The 16290-nt window shown below is 36.6% G+C and overlaps 1 pseudogene; it reads right to left on the bottom strand.

Moving 5' to 3' along the window:
* Window positions 1-3075: 3075 nt before the first annotated feature.
* Window positions 3076-3872, bottom strand: LOC123948625 (annotated as a pseudogene).
* Window positions 3873-16290: the final 12418 nt, after the last annotated feature.

The raw sequence follows: 16290 nt of genomic DNA, 5'->3' as shown, positions 1-16290 counted from the left end.
TATGAGGACATGGAGAAGCAACATGGGGGGTTAGGGGGATAGGAGAAGAACAAATGAAACAAGATGGGATTGTGAGGGAGACAAACCATAAATGACTCTTAATCTCACAAAACAAACTGGGGGTTGCTGGGGGGAGGTGGGATTGGGAGAGGGGGAGGGGGCTATGGACATTGGGGAGGGGAGGCGAACCATAAGAGACTATGGACTCTGAAAAACAACCTGAGGGTTTTGAAGGGTCAGGGGTGGGAGGTTGGGGGAACAGGTGGTGGGTAATAGGGAGGGCACGTTTTGCATGGAGCACTGGGTGTTGTGCAAAAACAATGAATACTGTTATGCTGAAAAAAATAAATAAAATGGGAAAAAAAAAAGAAAAGATGGCCTAAGTTAGTGCAATTTTAGGCTTACAAATCCACCTACTACTTCTCTCATTCTCCATTCTTCCTTTAATCTATCTTCTTTCTCAGACTTCCTCCCTTTTTATTGAAAACACTCTGCACAACTTCTTTTAGTGAGCATAGATTTGTAGTCAGATCTTGGTTATTTTTCATTGTTCTATTGTACTGAAAAATCCTCATTTTACTCTTCTTGAAAAAAATTCGGAAGTCAAGGGTAACATTTTCTTTTTAGTGCTTTCATTAGGCAATTACATTTTCTTCCATTTTTTACTCATTATTATGATTTAAATATTGACTGGAAAATAGTGTTTTCTATGATTCTTCTTAAAAGCAATCTTTTTGTGGGTGGCTCAGTTGGTTAAAAATCTGCCTTTGGCTCAGGTCTTCTTGGTCCCAGTGTTTTTGGATCGAGCCCTGCATCAAGCTCTCCCTGCTCAGCGGATAGTCTGACTCTTCTCCATCTTCCTCTGCTACCCCTCATGCTATCTCTCACCCTCTTTCTCTCAAATAAATGAATAAAATCTTTAAAAAGAGAGCAAATATATTTCTTTCTTGTGATTATTTTGTAACGATTATTTTCAAAAATTCCTAATAATTATTTCCTGTTACCCGAATTCTGGAACCTGATAGATACATGTTGTTTTCTCTTACTCCATTCATAATGTCTCTTAATATGTCTACTTTTTTCTATCACTTCTTCTTTCTAATTCAGTGTTCTGGTAAATTGTTAATATTAAGATTCTGTTCACCCTATTTTTCTTAAAATATAGCTACTCCTGGGCGCCTGGGTGGCTCAGTGGGTTAAGCCGCTGCCTTCGGCTCAGGTCATGATCTCAGGGTCCTGGGATCGAGTCCCGCATCGGGCTCTCTGCTCAGCAGGAAGCCTGCTTCCCTCTCTCTCTCTCTGCCTGCCTCTCTATCTACTTGTGATCTCTCTCTGTCAAATAAATAAATAAATAAATAAAAATCTTTAAAAAAAAAATATAGCTACTCCTTTTTATCCATCAAATTTCTAATTAGAATAGCTTATATTTGTTTCTTAAATTATTTTGTCTTTTAACACCTTAGACAACTTTGAGATTTCTGTGGCTATATCATGCTTTTATTTGTTTATTTTTTAAAAAATGTATTTATTTATTTGAGAAATAGAGATAGTGAGAGAAAGCACAAGCAGGGGATGGGGGGATAGAGGGAGAAGCAGGCTCCCCACTGAGCAGAGAGACTGATGCAGGGCTCCATCCCAGGACCTGAGATCATGACCTGAGCTGAAGGTAGATGCTTAACCATCTTAGCAACCCAGGCACCCCTATAACATACTTTTAAAATTATTTCTTAGTTTTACATAATAAAATACTCATATTCTGTTTGTGTGTGAGAACAGTGCTCAAAGCTGCCATTGTATGACATATTCTGCTATAGCTGTTTTCAACATAATTTCCTCTTTTCTCTGTAATTTTTGCTTTGTGATCATACGCTTTGAGCATAAATTAAATATTTTCTCTCTCATTCTTCATTGTCCACTCAGGTCTGTTTATTCCGATTACAGTAGAGATAAAGAGCCCGGGAAGATCTTATTTTCTACAATGTGTCCTTCTGCACATGTGTGTGGATGTGTGGCAATCCAATACTGTACATACAGCATTCCTTCTTCACCTAAAACCACTGTCCTTATTTGAAGCCTACCAAAATGTATTTTTCTTTTTAGGAGCTAAATAAAGAATTTTCCTTGTTTTGCTTATTAGGACAAACAACTTCATATAGTCCAGTGAATATCCTATGTATTAAATTTTCCCAGTTGAGGAATGAATCTCACAAACATAATGAAGAGACACTAAGAGTATGGTCTACATCATTATTTTTCCACAAAGTACAAAAGTATATCAAACTAATTGATTTAGAGGTGAAAAGAGTGAGGGGAGGCTAGTGAGTATAAGGAGAAACAGGGAGGACTTCAGGTACTGGTAATTTCTGACTCTTAATCTGGTTGCTGATTACAGGATTTTATTGTTCCCTTTGTGGTAATGCATGAACTGCATATAAATGTTACATGCAACTTTCTGTGTTCATGGTTGAGTAAACAGTTGAAAATTGAAGGTATTATTTTCTTTAGCTCTTTAGTATGTTAAGGTATGAAAAATGCATGGTGTCTTTTATCTCCTCCCCCCGCCCCCCATGCAATGGCCAATAGGTGATATAATCTTTTGTACATAAGATATCATCTGGTTATTTTATATCTTATAAGCACAATTCTTTTTTTTTTTTTATTTTAGAGACAGAAAGAGAGAGAGCAAGAACACAATGGGGAGGGCCAATGAGAGAGGAAGAGAGAGAATCTCAGGCAGAGTCCCGCTGAGTGCAGAGCCCCACGGTGCTCGAGCTCAGGACCCTGAGATCATGACTGAGCTGAAATCAAGAGTCAGATGCTCAACCTAGTGAGCTGCCCAGGCACCCCTATAAACCTAATTCTTCATACCTATCTTAGGTGGAGAGGCATGTGAATAAGAATTACACTCAGTTTGTTGATAAGGTGTCAGACTGAAGCATAAAACAACAGAGGTGATGCTTCCTGCTTGCCCCCTTATCTCTCCAAGCAGCAGGGCGGGATAATTAGAATGGATTTTATTCACAGTCTTAGGTTTCAAGGAACCACAGCGTGAAAATCAGAAAAGCTTTTGCAAACCTACTTTCTTTCCAAGAGCACATGACGGCACCACACTTTCCTCAACGCGTTCTTCATCTCCGTGTTTCTCAGTGTGTAGATCAGAGGGTCGAATATGGGGGCAATGATGGTGTAGAAAAGAGCAAACACTTTGTCTTCTGGGAAAGTTGTGGCCGGCCGAATGTAAATGAATAGCGCTGGTGCAAAGAACAGTACCACCACTGACATGAGAAGTGCAGGGGGAAAGAGCTTTGGAGGGGCTCTCAGCAGGGTAAGCCCTAAGGGTGTATAATATCAGAAAATAGGACACCATCAAAATCACAAGTCATCAGAGCAATCAGTCCTGAATTAACAACGACCAAGAGACCAATTCTGTATGTGTCCGTGCAGGCCAGCTTCAGTAAAGGATACACGTCGCAGAAGTAGTGATCTATCTCATTGGGGCCACAGAAGGGTAGGAAGATGGTGAGGAGGAACTGACTGGCAGAGTGGATTAAGGTCCCAGTGCAGCAGGCTGTGATGATAGTGTTACACCTCTCTCTGCTCATGATGACGGTGTAGTATAGGGGCTTACAGATGGCCACGTAGTGGTCATAGGTCATCCCTGTGTGGATGAAGGTCTCCACACCTCCAAATAAATGTGTGGTAAAGAGTTGTGTCATGCAGTTACTGTAGGTAATGGTCTTCCTTTCTGCCAGTAAGTCAGCCATTAGTTTGGGTGTCACAGTGGATGTGTAACAAGGGTTGGAGAGTGATAGGTAATTAAGGAAAAAATACATGGGTTGCTCAATTAGCTGACTGCACAGGATAGAAATCATGATGAGCAAGTTTCCCCCACAAATAACAATATAACAAAATAAAAATAATACAAATCAAAGGATTCCAATGTTCTTGTTTTTGGAAAGTCCCATGAGAATAAATACAGTGACATTATTGCTTTGATCCATGGTCCACTGTAGATAGAATACAATAATCACCTGAAATACAGAATTCATGAAGCCATATTTAGAAGGGTTTCTTGAATGGAGTGATGATCGTATCCTATTCAAGGAATTGACTAGTTTGACTATGCCTCATTCAAGTGTCTCAGAGAATAAAAACCAAATATTCAATTAAAATGACCCTTAAGAAGACTCTAGGAGAACACAAAATAACAATTTTCCATTAAATCTACCAGCAAATTGTGCCTTAGTCAACACGAAGGCCTTTGATCAATCCCTAGTCGAGTCTTAGATGTTACTCAAACACAACACTGATTGCCTAACAATGTGTTCCACCCAATACTTTTATAATTTCAGATCAATTCTGACCAAATATCCTCATTATATCTGCATTTTCATGATGCGGGGTCATGATTCAGCCGTGACTTTACACCTGACTTCTCAATCAATTCCTATTTAAATTTCCTCTCAGCTCTATTACTAAGTTAACATGGTCACCATACAATGAATAATCACGCTGTAAAAGAGATGGAATGTTAAAACAAAAATATTCATTTCCATAGTGGAATTTTAAGAACTTGAATCTGTTAAAGACAAATTATTGAGAAATAGCTTCAGATGATTCTCCAAATCAGATTATGTGATATTAGCCAGTAACTTAAAAAGGCTATTTTTTTTTTTTTTTGACAGACAGAAATCACAAATAGGCAGAGAGGCAGGCAGAGAGAGAGGGGGAAGCAGGCTCCCTGTCAAGCAGAGAGCCCGAAGTGAGGCTTGATCCCAGGTCCTTGGGATCATGACCTGAGATGAAGGCAGAGGCTTTAACCACCGAGCCACCCAGGCGCCCCTAAAGAGGCTATTTTAATTTGAATAAAATATAATGCTGAGGATACTACTGGCTTGAATTAGTCATTAAACATACCTGAAATATGTCCCTTATCCTCACTCAAGCATAAAGGCTTGTTGCATAATTTTAATTCCCTCAGTAATGAAAGTCTTGGAATATTCTCAAGCGAAGCCATTTCATCAATCTGTCTGCATTTATTGGGATTTTGTTAAAATTTTACTTGAATCTCTAGTTGTCTTGGTGCAGAAGGCTATAGCTATGTTTAATGTCCTGCCTGGCAGGCCAGGGTTCAACCTCTTGACAGTCAAAAGGTTACTGCCATTAACTGCCACGTATTTTAGTGTCTGTAAAAAATCATGTGCTGGGCACCTGGGTAGTTCAGTGGGTTAAGCGTCTGCTTTGAGCTCAGGTCATGATCTCAGGGTTCTGGGATCCAGCCCAGCATGGATCTCCTTGCTCAGCAGAGAGCCTGCTTCTTCCTCTCCCTCTGCTCCCCTCCCTGCTCAGGCTCTCTCTCAAATAAATAAATAATCTTTAAGAAATAAATTAAAAAATAAAAATTATTTTAAAAAATCATGTGTATTATCTGATGATTCATTATAGTTTTGAGGACTCCCTGGTTACATATCTTAATTCAGCCACTAACTTCAGATACGACCTTTGCACATCAGTTAATTTCTTTTAAGAAGTTTTTTCTTCATTTGAAACCCAGAAAAATATATCCCGCTCTGTATATTCAAACTGAGACTCAACTTTGATCATAGGTGAGAAAGACCTTTAAACAAAACAAAACAAAACAGTGCATACGTGACAGTATTATTGTATTAAAATTAATGTGCACAAGGACAAATGAAATTACTTTAGGCTTATAGATGTTAAGGAACTTATGCATAGTAACATGACCAGTGTACATAGCAAACTAGAATTTATAACCTGAAGCTTCTGACTCCAGTGCCTATGTTTCTAAACACTTTACTATACAGCCTCTCAAAAGGGAAATATTGAAGTAACAATATAAATTTAACATGAACTCTGGCTGTCCCAGTTCTGAAATTTGCACACATTTCTGAATCTTCCAGACGAAACCAGAATCCCTCCTGAATGGATCGTTGCCCCCATTTTAGTCACTCCAGTTTAAAGGGAAAATGTGTAACAGGAAACACAAAAGTGTAAAATTGACTCAAGTCTCCATAAGAAACCACAAACCAAATCAGTTCAGGGTTCTGAAATAAATAAGCCACTTCTAGAAAGAAAACAAACATATGTGCTCCTCTAGGAACCAATATATTTCTTATTCTCACAAGCATGGGTAGTGATACAGCAACTTCAGCTATTGGTCAAGTGAGAAAAACAGGTAGGAGAAAACCACCTGAGTGCATGCCCTAATACTGCCAGACCTTGCGTTTGGGACCTAGTATACTCCTGGCATATAAATGTCGTATCTGCAGAATGAGGGCACTAGCTTCAGTGATCCCATCATGATGTCTTCTGCAGAATTAAAATTACCTTATTCCGGGTCAGTGTTTTACTGACCATCTTCCTAACGTTGTAATAATTTGCCCTTTTTTATGTGTAGGCATCTAATAAAACAGGCAAAATTAGTAGATGACTTTGATCTTGTTTTTCTAGAATATGTGATCCTACCCTTAGTAGACAACCAAGATCTCTGAATTTAGTCCTGTCTGAAACCAAAAAGTCTTAGACTGTAGATTTCACAGTAAAATCTACTTTAAAATGAACTGCTAATTAATATGTTTTCCTAAAATAGTAGTTAAAAATATTTGTTTCAAAAGCTATCATTATAGATTTGTGCAAATAATGGTAAAAAAAACTCACATTTTTTAAAAAGATTTTATTTTTATTTATTTGACAGACAGAAATCACAAGTAGGCAGAGAGGCAGGCAGAGAGAGGGGGAAGGCAGGCTCCCTGCTGAGCAGAGAGCCCGATTTGGAGCTCGATCTCAGGACCCTGAGATCATGACCCAAGCCGAAGGCAGAGGCTTTAACCCACTGAGCCACCCAGGCACCCCCAAAACTCACATTTTTTCCTCTGCATTTATTTTGAATGTGTTCTTCTTTTATTGTTTTTTTTTTTTTATGTCCTATCTTCATTGAAATCACAGGTAGTCTTTACATATTTGAATTAATATATTTTTTAAGGTTCCTGACTTGAAATTTGTCTCAACTCAGTGAGTGCTATTGGTGAGTTCCACTTTCTAATTTCCCCCAACGTATAGATAAAAATAATATAAAATTCATGCACTTTTTTTGGTAACTACTGTCACCTGTCATACCTTCAGTTCAAATAAATGATACAAGGTCACCTGCAGAAAAAAAGTTTGAAGTCAAGAAGAGGACTTCGTTTCTCAGATTTAAACCAATCATGATTTATTTGTACCACCACATTATTTTTGAGGGTTTCAAGGCTCAAATGCTAAGTTAAATTTTATGTAATGTTTATATCCTAAAAGTACACTTGTTTCCTCCCAAGGTGTTACTTTTTGAGTTTGAGTTAATTATTTTCTGTCCCTAAGTAATTAATTCGCCAGTTAGTATCCTCTTAGATCCAAGTCACCTGGGCAGCTCTACAGCTGGATGACTAATGCCCTACACAAAAGGTCACGGCAGCGTGTTGTTAGAATCCCACTCATTAAAAGGTCCTTGGTGAGTGAGACCTGCTGTTTATGCCATTTGAGTTTCCTTCTCCCTTTGCTATAATCTGGGGATCGAACCTTAGTTCTGGTCCTTATGTTAAGAAATGATTTCCATGCATTCCCACATAGAGATTTTTTTATTATTCTCTGGGGGAAAAAAAAAAAAAAGTGTGTGTGTGTGTGTGTGTGTGTGTGTGCGTGTGTTTTCTTTAATGTATTTCATTTAAGATATATTTTCTACTTCCCATTGAAGGTAAAAATTTAAAGGTGTTTTTCTATTAAGGTAAATTTCCATCTAAGGTAAATTAATTTCCAATAAGGTAAATCCGGAAATTTACAGACATAAAGGACTTCTTTCATGTCTTTTTAGGTTTGCAAAATGCTCAGTAAACTACTTTGTCAACAGTGGAGTTGAACATTCTGTAATTTTGCTCTGGTCTTACATCATTTTCAATAATCTCTCCTCTTCTTACACTTCTATTCAAAACTCATACTTGATTCTGCTTTGCCTTGAGCTCCCCTAACGATAGCAGTTATTTAGTGAGCACGTGCTCTTCGTCAGACCTGAACCGCTGATGGGGTTTAGCTTATTTCTCTCTACAACAAGTCTGTGCAATAGATAATATCACCAGCCTCATTTCACAGATGAAGAAACCGGGGCACTGAAAAGTGAGAGTGCAAGCACATGTGTCCCATGGAATAGAGGTGACTTGTGGGGAGAAGGAGCATGAGTCTCCAGAAGGATAAAGATGCTATTTTATTTATTTATTTATTTTTTTGTCTTGAGTAAAAGTTACTGGGTTTATAATCATTCATTATTCTGTACATGAATACTTGTTTGGGTGCCTTATTTAATGGTTAAGAAAGCATAAAAATAGCTCAAGCTCATAGCCTTTGAGAATTAGCACAAACTGTTTGATTTGCTTCTAAACTATAAATTATCAGAGGATTGTGGGAGAGTGCCTTATGATCAATCTATTTCTTATAATCCAACTAAACCATTGTTTTTCTGTTCCCAAACCTCTTCTCTTGCTGTTAGATGTTTCCCTTAATCTTGATTTAGTAGGTGTTTTTACATCTCTTTCAGACCTCAGACTTTTCTCCATGGAGCCCCCTCTATTCTTCTTCTCCTTCCTTGCCTACAGTGCTTTCATATCTATGATGCATTTTGAGCTATTGTGTGTAAACTGTGTCATGGGTCTAAGTTCATTTTCTGTATATGGAAAGCCAGTTGTTCTAGCACTGTTTGTTAAAAACACTATCTTTTCTCCACCAAAGTACCTTTTCGTTTTTATTCCATTGACCTTTGCGTGTATGCTTTTTACCAATACCCCACTGTCCAGTAATAGCATATAATCTTGATTATTCTAACTTTATACTAAGTGTACTTTGTGTAATATGAGTCCTACAAATTGTGAGGTTTTTAAAAAATTATTCTGGCTATTGTAGTTGTTTGCTTTTTCATATGAGTTTGAGAATCATCTTGCTGCTAGCCTAAAAACAAAACAAAACAAAACAAACAAAACAAAACAAAACAAACAAGTTTCTGGGATTGGGGAAATTGACATTTTCACAATATTGAATCTTTTTTTTTTTTTAAGATTTTATTTATTTATTTGACAGAGAAAGAGAGATCACAAGTAGGCAGAGAGTCAGGCAGAGAGAGAGGAGGAAGCAGGCTCCCTGTCGAGCAGAGAGCCCGATGTGGGGCTCGATCCCAGGTCCTTGGGATCATGACCTGAGCTGAAGGCAGAGGCTTCAGCCCACTGAGCCACCCAGGCGCCCCCACAGTATTGAATTTTCTAATTAACAAGTTATGTATATTCTCCATTTTCTCAGTTCTTCTTTGATTTATTTCATTATTGTTTTATAATTTTCTGAATGTAGATTTTGCACATATTTCATTAAATTTATATGGAAATAGGTTTTATATTTTAATTTTATATTTCATTTTTCAATCGCTAGCAATCAATTATGCATGTGAACAGTGTATCCTATGAACTTGCTAAACTCACTAGTCCCAAGAGGTAGTCATAGATTCTCTGGAATTTTAGCATAGGCAGTTGTGTTGCATAGAAATAAGGCCAGTTTTATTTGTTCTTCTACTATGTATGACTTTTGCGGGGGGTCTATTACATTAGCTAGGACTTTCAGAACAGTGTTGAATAATCAGTGGTGAAAAAAAAGACCTTTTTTGCTTTGTTCTAGAATAAGTTAGTCTCTTACCATTAAGTATTGTATTAGCTATTGTTATTCATAGATATTTTTATTAGCCTAATGAAATTCATTTTGTTCCTAGATTGCTGAGGATTTTGATCACAAAAAAGATGTTGAATTCTGTTGAAAAAAAGTTTTTTTACATCTGTTGATAAGATCATACAGTTCTCTTTCTTTGGTCTATAAATATGGTGAATTGCATTGTTTTTCAATTGTTGAACAAGGCTTGCAGATGAACCCCACGTGGTTGTGATGTATTGGTTTTTATTGCATCTGATTTAATGTTTTATTAAATATTTTAATATTTATATTAAATAATGTTTTATTAAATATAATAATAATGTTTTATTAAAAAATTTTATGTCTGAGGCACCTGGGTGGGCTTAGTGGGTTAAGCCTCTTTCTTAGGCTCAGGTCATAATATCAGCTCCTGGAATTGAGCCCTGCTTCTGGCTCTCTGTTCAGCAGGCAACCTGCTTCCACCTCTCTCTACCTGCTTCCCTGCCTATTTGTGATCTCTCTTTCTCTCTGTCAAATAAACAATAAAATCTTAAAAAAAAATTTTTAAGTCTGTGTTCATGGGAAATAATGGTCTTTCATTTTCAATTCTTACAGTATTTTTTTATAAATAGAGCCCTATTGTTATCAAAAATATATTATTTGTTATGTTTGTATTTTTTAATGAAAAAATTTAATGCTGAGTGCTGTTTTTATATTAGCCTGTTACCTCATGACAGTGAGGCACAGTGAAAAGTGCAGAGATGAGCGAGACAGCCAGGTAGATCTGGGTTCAAAGCCCAGCTCTGCAAGAAACTGTAGGTCTTCTTGAGGAAGCCACTTTACTTCTTCAGACCTCAGCTTTCAACTCTGTAAGATGGAGATAATTACATCTACCTTTTAAAGTTGCCATGAGGATGCAACAAGAAAATAAGACTCTCAGGCATCACACAGCATGAACCTCTAGAGCAAGCTGCCAATCACTATTAGGCTACCCATAACAGGCACTAACCAATATTATTGTCTTTCTTTACAAAAGAGAGGACACTTCATTAAGCATTCTATCACAGCAAACTTTGTTCTTTCTTTTATTATTCAATGGTGAGAGGTAGCATAGAATCACAGTTAAGAGTTCTGGCAAACCAGAGATGAGATTTGAGTTCGAAACTTCGCTGTATTGCATGCCGGTGAGTAGATCTGGACTGAATTTCTAACTTCCAAAATTCAGTCTCCTTACCTTTAAAATAGAGATAAGAAATTCATGAAAGTTGTGTAACAAAACACTTCATACATATAAGCAATTATTTTTATCACTTATCAAATTTTTTAACTGAACTCGTTTATGTGTTTATCAGCTGAATCTCCATCAGTTTACACGAAAGCAATGTCATGGCAGAAACACCAGCAGACATCTGCCTTCTTCCTCCTGAACCTGACCTTTGCAGCCAAACAAGTGAAGTCTGCCTGTGGTGTGAATAACTGTAACTGTAACAAGAATAAGCATTCATTGTTGGTTATGTGTGTTCTCTAAGTCATGCCGAGAATCTAAAAAGGACATTTGGCTTCAACACAGTGCACAGCCCTATCTGAGCCACTGGCTCTCCACTGTGGACAAGGTCTGCAGCTAGGCCTCTTAGTGAAGCTATAAAATTCTGGTCCATCCCCAGGGAGAATCCCAACACAACACAAATGCTGAAGTAAGCACAATTTAGAAACCCTCAGACAGAAGAAGAGGAAGATGCAGACTCCCCACTGAGCAGGGACTTCCTCTCCCCAGTGGGGGACTTGGGATCACGACTTAAGCTAAAGAGAGATGCTTAACCTACTGAGCCACACAGGTGACCCTGTAGTAGTCATTTCACAATGTACACATGGACCAAGTAATTGCATTTTGTACTTTAAGCTGACACAATGTTGTAGGTCAGTTCTGTCTCAGTAAAAGTTGGGGGGGAAATAGATGAAATCAAAATAAAGACTAGGGTTTAGTAATAGTAATGAATCAATGTTGGTTTCTAAATATTGAAAAATACATAATTGCAATATAAGATATTAACAAGGGGGAAAACAGGAACTGTACTACCCTTATAGAAGTTCTATATGACAAAAATTATTCAAAATTTTCTTTTTTTCATTTTTTAATTTCAAGATTTTATTTAAATTCTAGTTAGTCAATATTTCAATTTCTATCATCCAGAAGTGCTTTCAATGCTATAGCCTAAATGGTTTTTTTTATTATTATGCATATAACTCTGTTCACATCATCTCAAGAATCCACACAATTAACTACATTTCCAAACTCATTTTTATAAGGTAGAATGTGTCTTTGACCAGCATGTACTTATAATCCATAAAGCCTATTTCTGGCATCCATAAATGGATGATACCAATGAAACAATTTCTCTGTGAGATATTTTCCTTTTTCCCTCATCCACATCTAGCTGTTCCTCCTTTTTAAATACAGATGTTTAGGTATGACGTTTGACACCAGATTTTCTCACAGGATTTTCATCTCTGAATTTCTCAGAGGATAGACTAAGGGATTGAACATAGGAGAAATGGTGGTGTAAAATAGAGCAAGTAGTTTATCCTCAGGAGAAGTAGTCAGAGGTCAAAGGTAGGCAAAGATTGAAGACCCCCCAAACAAGACTATCACAGTGATCTGAGCCCCACAGGTAGAGAGGGCTTTGTGTCTTCCTTCAGCTGAGTGGTTTCTTAAAGTGAATAATGACATAGAAAAAAATACAACCACAAATATCACCAGGTAACCAATCCTGAATTTGCAACTACAGAGACACCAGCAAAGTAGCAAAGTATGTGTCAGTACAGGAAACTTTCAGTAAAGGGAAAATTTATTAAAGTAGTGATCAATTTCATTAGGACCAGAAAAGGGCCACTGGGTTGCCATAAGAAACTGAGTTTAGGAGTGGAGACCCCCACCAGCCCAAGCAGCTAAGACTAGGAGATTGCACCTTGTCCTGTTCATGATAAATACGTAGTGAAATTTGTAGATGGCAACATAGTGATCAAAGACCACGATGGTCAGTATAGAGACCTCAATGTTTCTAGAGAAGTGCATGGTAAAGAGTTGTCACATGCAATTATCATAGAAGACGGATTTTCTTCCCTCTAGCAGGTCACCAGTCAGTTTGGGTGTCATACAAGAGGTGGAACAGTTGTCCATAAAGGATAAGTGACTGAAGGAATAGCACATTAGTTGGAGAAAAAGAGGGCTGTAGTAAATAGAGATAAGTTTTCCTACTAACAATGTAGGAACATAACAGAGTAAGAAGAGAACATGAGAAAATATAATGTTATAATTATAAGAAAATCCCAAAGGGATGAAGTCTGAGGCATTCCTCTATTTCTCCATATATTTTAGTTTGCAAATATCTGAAAAGAAAGAAAACATTAATTTGTGTAAAAATTATCAACATGATAATTATATAAAATTTGCCAAAAATATGGTTGGCATTATAGAATATTCACACAAATTATTCTTGTTATTTAGAATTAGCTTTCCTTGTGTATTATATATTGTATTCTACAAATCAGTTGTGAAATCTAATGTGAAATGGGTATAATAATATAATTTTCGACTTCACTATTAATAAGACAAATGATTATTTGATGTGTTAGATTACATTAAAGCAACCAAGTATAACTGCTAGTTATATTATTTAGGTAACAAAAATTTAATTTATTAAAGTCTCAAAAAAAGCAAAATCTTTTGCACATTTTTAACTATGGTTTAGGGTAAAAAAATGGAATTATTGAAGCATATCTGAATTGATCGTATTTTATACCTTTTTCTAAACATTTCATGGATTTTATATACAATCTAGACAATAAAAGTCAATAAAAGAAGATGATACAGAATGGTTTTAAAAGAATTTTGTTGTCAGCACTCAGTGACTTTTTGTTACATTGATGAATGTACAAAAAAGTCACAAATTTGTATGTTTTTTACCATCTTAATACTTTAGGGAATAGAGTATACAATAGAGAGAATGCATTCTGGGAACTGTTTTATCCAAAGGATAAATTGATACCCGGTGTGAATGCAAGCATTTTCAAGCCTAGCTAAAATGTAGCTATAGATGACTTTATAAAAGCAGAAAGCTTCTAAAGCAAAGTTTATTAGAAGCTATTAAATCCCAAGATTCACAATTTCAAAACTTATGCCTTCAACAGAGTTTAGCTAGTGAATAGGTCATTTGTGTAGTATTTAAAAATGACTCGTATTCTGAGAAACCAATTCTACTCTAAATTATTATAAAACTCTAATTTCATCAGGGAAAAGAGAAACTCAACTTGTTCATACTATGACTTGTATTACTATAATTACTATAAGGCCTCCTACCCCTTATTGTTAACAAAGCAAAAATTATTCTCAGGCTCCTAGTGTTCAACTGTGAACAATAGTTAGGTGGAGGTCAATAAATTTGGGGGTCATTGATCAGTCTTCTTCTTACCTTAATACATCTAATGCTGATTTTTTTTATTTTATAAATATATTTATTTACCCAAAACAAATTAATTTAAGCTAACTGTTAAATAAGTAGGCTGGTAAACAACTTAAGTGTGATAACATAGGGCATATCTAAATACTTAATTTTCAATCAATGAGACACAGATCAAGACTATCTAAGTAATTCCTTGTCATCAGAAAGTAATACGCTGTGGATATTGGAGGACAGAGATGCTGATTCCCACTCAGTAGTGGACTGCATCCCATGCTTGAGAGAAGAGCAAAATGGGGGGTCCTGGAGGCCAGCAGGGAGGGGAAGCATTTTGAATCCTAATCCCAACAGAAAGAGCTTGCAACCCTCAGTTTGTTCTCTGTAGTCAAGAGTCTCTTATGGTTTGCTTTCCTCTCTTTTACAGCTGAAAAGAATTGAAGGGAGAAGTCAGTTACTGCCTATAAACTATGTTCTTTTTTTTAAATGCACATCTCCCTCCCATTTCTGCTTCTCTGATCTGTTCCATGAATGTGGGGTTTAGGGGACTGCAACCATGATCTGGTCCTACACCAACTTCCAGGGGACACCCCATGGGCAGTCGCCAAAGATCTAAGATGTTAAAGCTTAAAAGTTTATTCATGAGGGGCACCTGGGTGGCTTAGTGGGTTAAGCCGCTGCCTTCAGCTCAGGTCATGATCCCAGGGTCCTGGGATCGAGTCCCGCATCGGGCTCTCTGCTCAGCAGGGAGCCTGCTTCCCTCTCTCTCTCTGCCTGCCTCTCTATCTACATGTTATCTCTCTCTGTTGAATAAATAAATAAAAAAAAATTTAAAAAAAGTTTATTCATGAAAATATGAACTATGAAGTTTATCTCTCCCATTTCTATAGAGGGTGTGAGTGCTGTAAGGATTGCTTTTCACAAACTAGAGAAAGAAAACCAGAAATAGGGATATGTGAGATATTATCGAACATGAAAGAACATTCATTTCTGTTCATTTGTACTTATGAAGTCCTAAATATAAAAAATGTGCTCGAAGGTTGATGCATATTATTGTTGAAAAGCTGTATTTCTTGTTCCTCCTTTAAAGCTGCTATATCTAAGAGAATATGCAGGAGAAGCAGAAGACGATGTATTGACAAATAACATACATTTATAATGATACGTGTGACAAATATGTGATATATAAATATATATGTGTAAGAAAGACTTTCCTTATAGGGTTGTGGGTAACATATGATGTTGCATTAATATTCCTGAACCTTGGAGACCAAATATATCCTATAGGCCTAGTGACGTACTATACAAAACAGGACCCCAATATTTATTAAATATAAAAAGATGAGGGAAATAATAGAATAGAGCAACATATCTTAATTTTATATAATTGAATTGGCAAAATTAGTCAGAATCATGTCCAATCTTGATATATTTGAAGAGTGCTGAAGGAAGGTATCACATGAGTAAGATCCTGTGGGACTCACAGCACTCAATGAAGTGGTCATTATGAATTGAGAACACAATATTGCAGTGAGATGAAAAAAACTACACAGAATGTAGCTGATGAGGGATATATATATATATATATATACACACATACATACATACAGTATTTAAATGAATCTGTTGTTTAATTTTCTAAGCTTCTATTTCATGTTCAGAGACAGCTTTCTTAGGTCCAGCTAAGTAATGAAATAGTATAGAACATGTCTAGGAGAAAAAGTTTTATCTGACAACGGTTGTGTTTCTTTGTGTATAACTGCAGAGACCATCTGTCCACTTCCTCTCTGCTCTAACAGCTCTGGTGAGTTTCACCATCCTGATTATCCCTATTATTATTATTATTATTATTATTATTATTATTAATTATTTCTGCTCTTTATACCTGGTTGTTCTGGGCCTATAGGCTGATTGCAGCTTTTGCATTTTACTTACATATTCTAAAACGCTTTCTGTTTTTACCATCTCCCTTTTAATATAATCCTGCTATCTAATATCTTCTCTATAATGACGTTTGCCGTGTTTCTTAAGCAACCTTTATTTAAATCCTAACAAGCATGAAAAAAAGGCCTTTCTTACATTTTTTTTCTTCTGTAGAAAATCTTTTCCAGATGTCTCTTAT

The sequence above is a fragment of the Meles meles genome, chromosome 8 (genome assembly GCF_922984935.1).
Source record: "Meles meles chromosome 8, mMelMel3.1 paternal haplotype, whole genome shotgun sequence".
Lineage (NCBI taxonomy): Eukaryota > Metazoa > Chordata > Mammalia > Carnivora > Mustelidae > Meles > Meles meles.
Note: the sequence above shows the minus strand (reverse complement) of the source record. Positions and strands in the feature narration are given on the sequence as shown.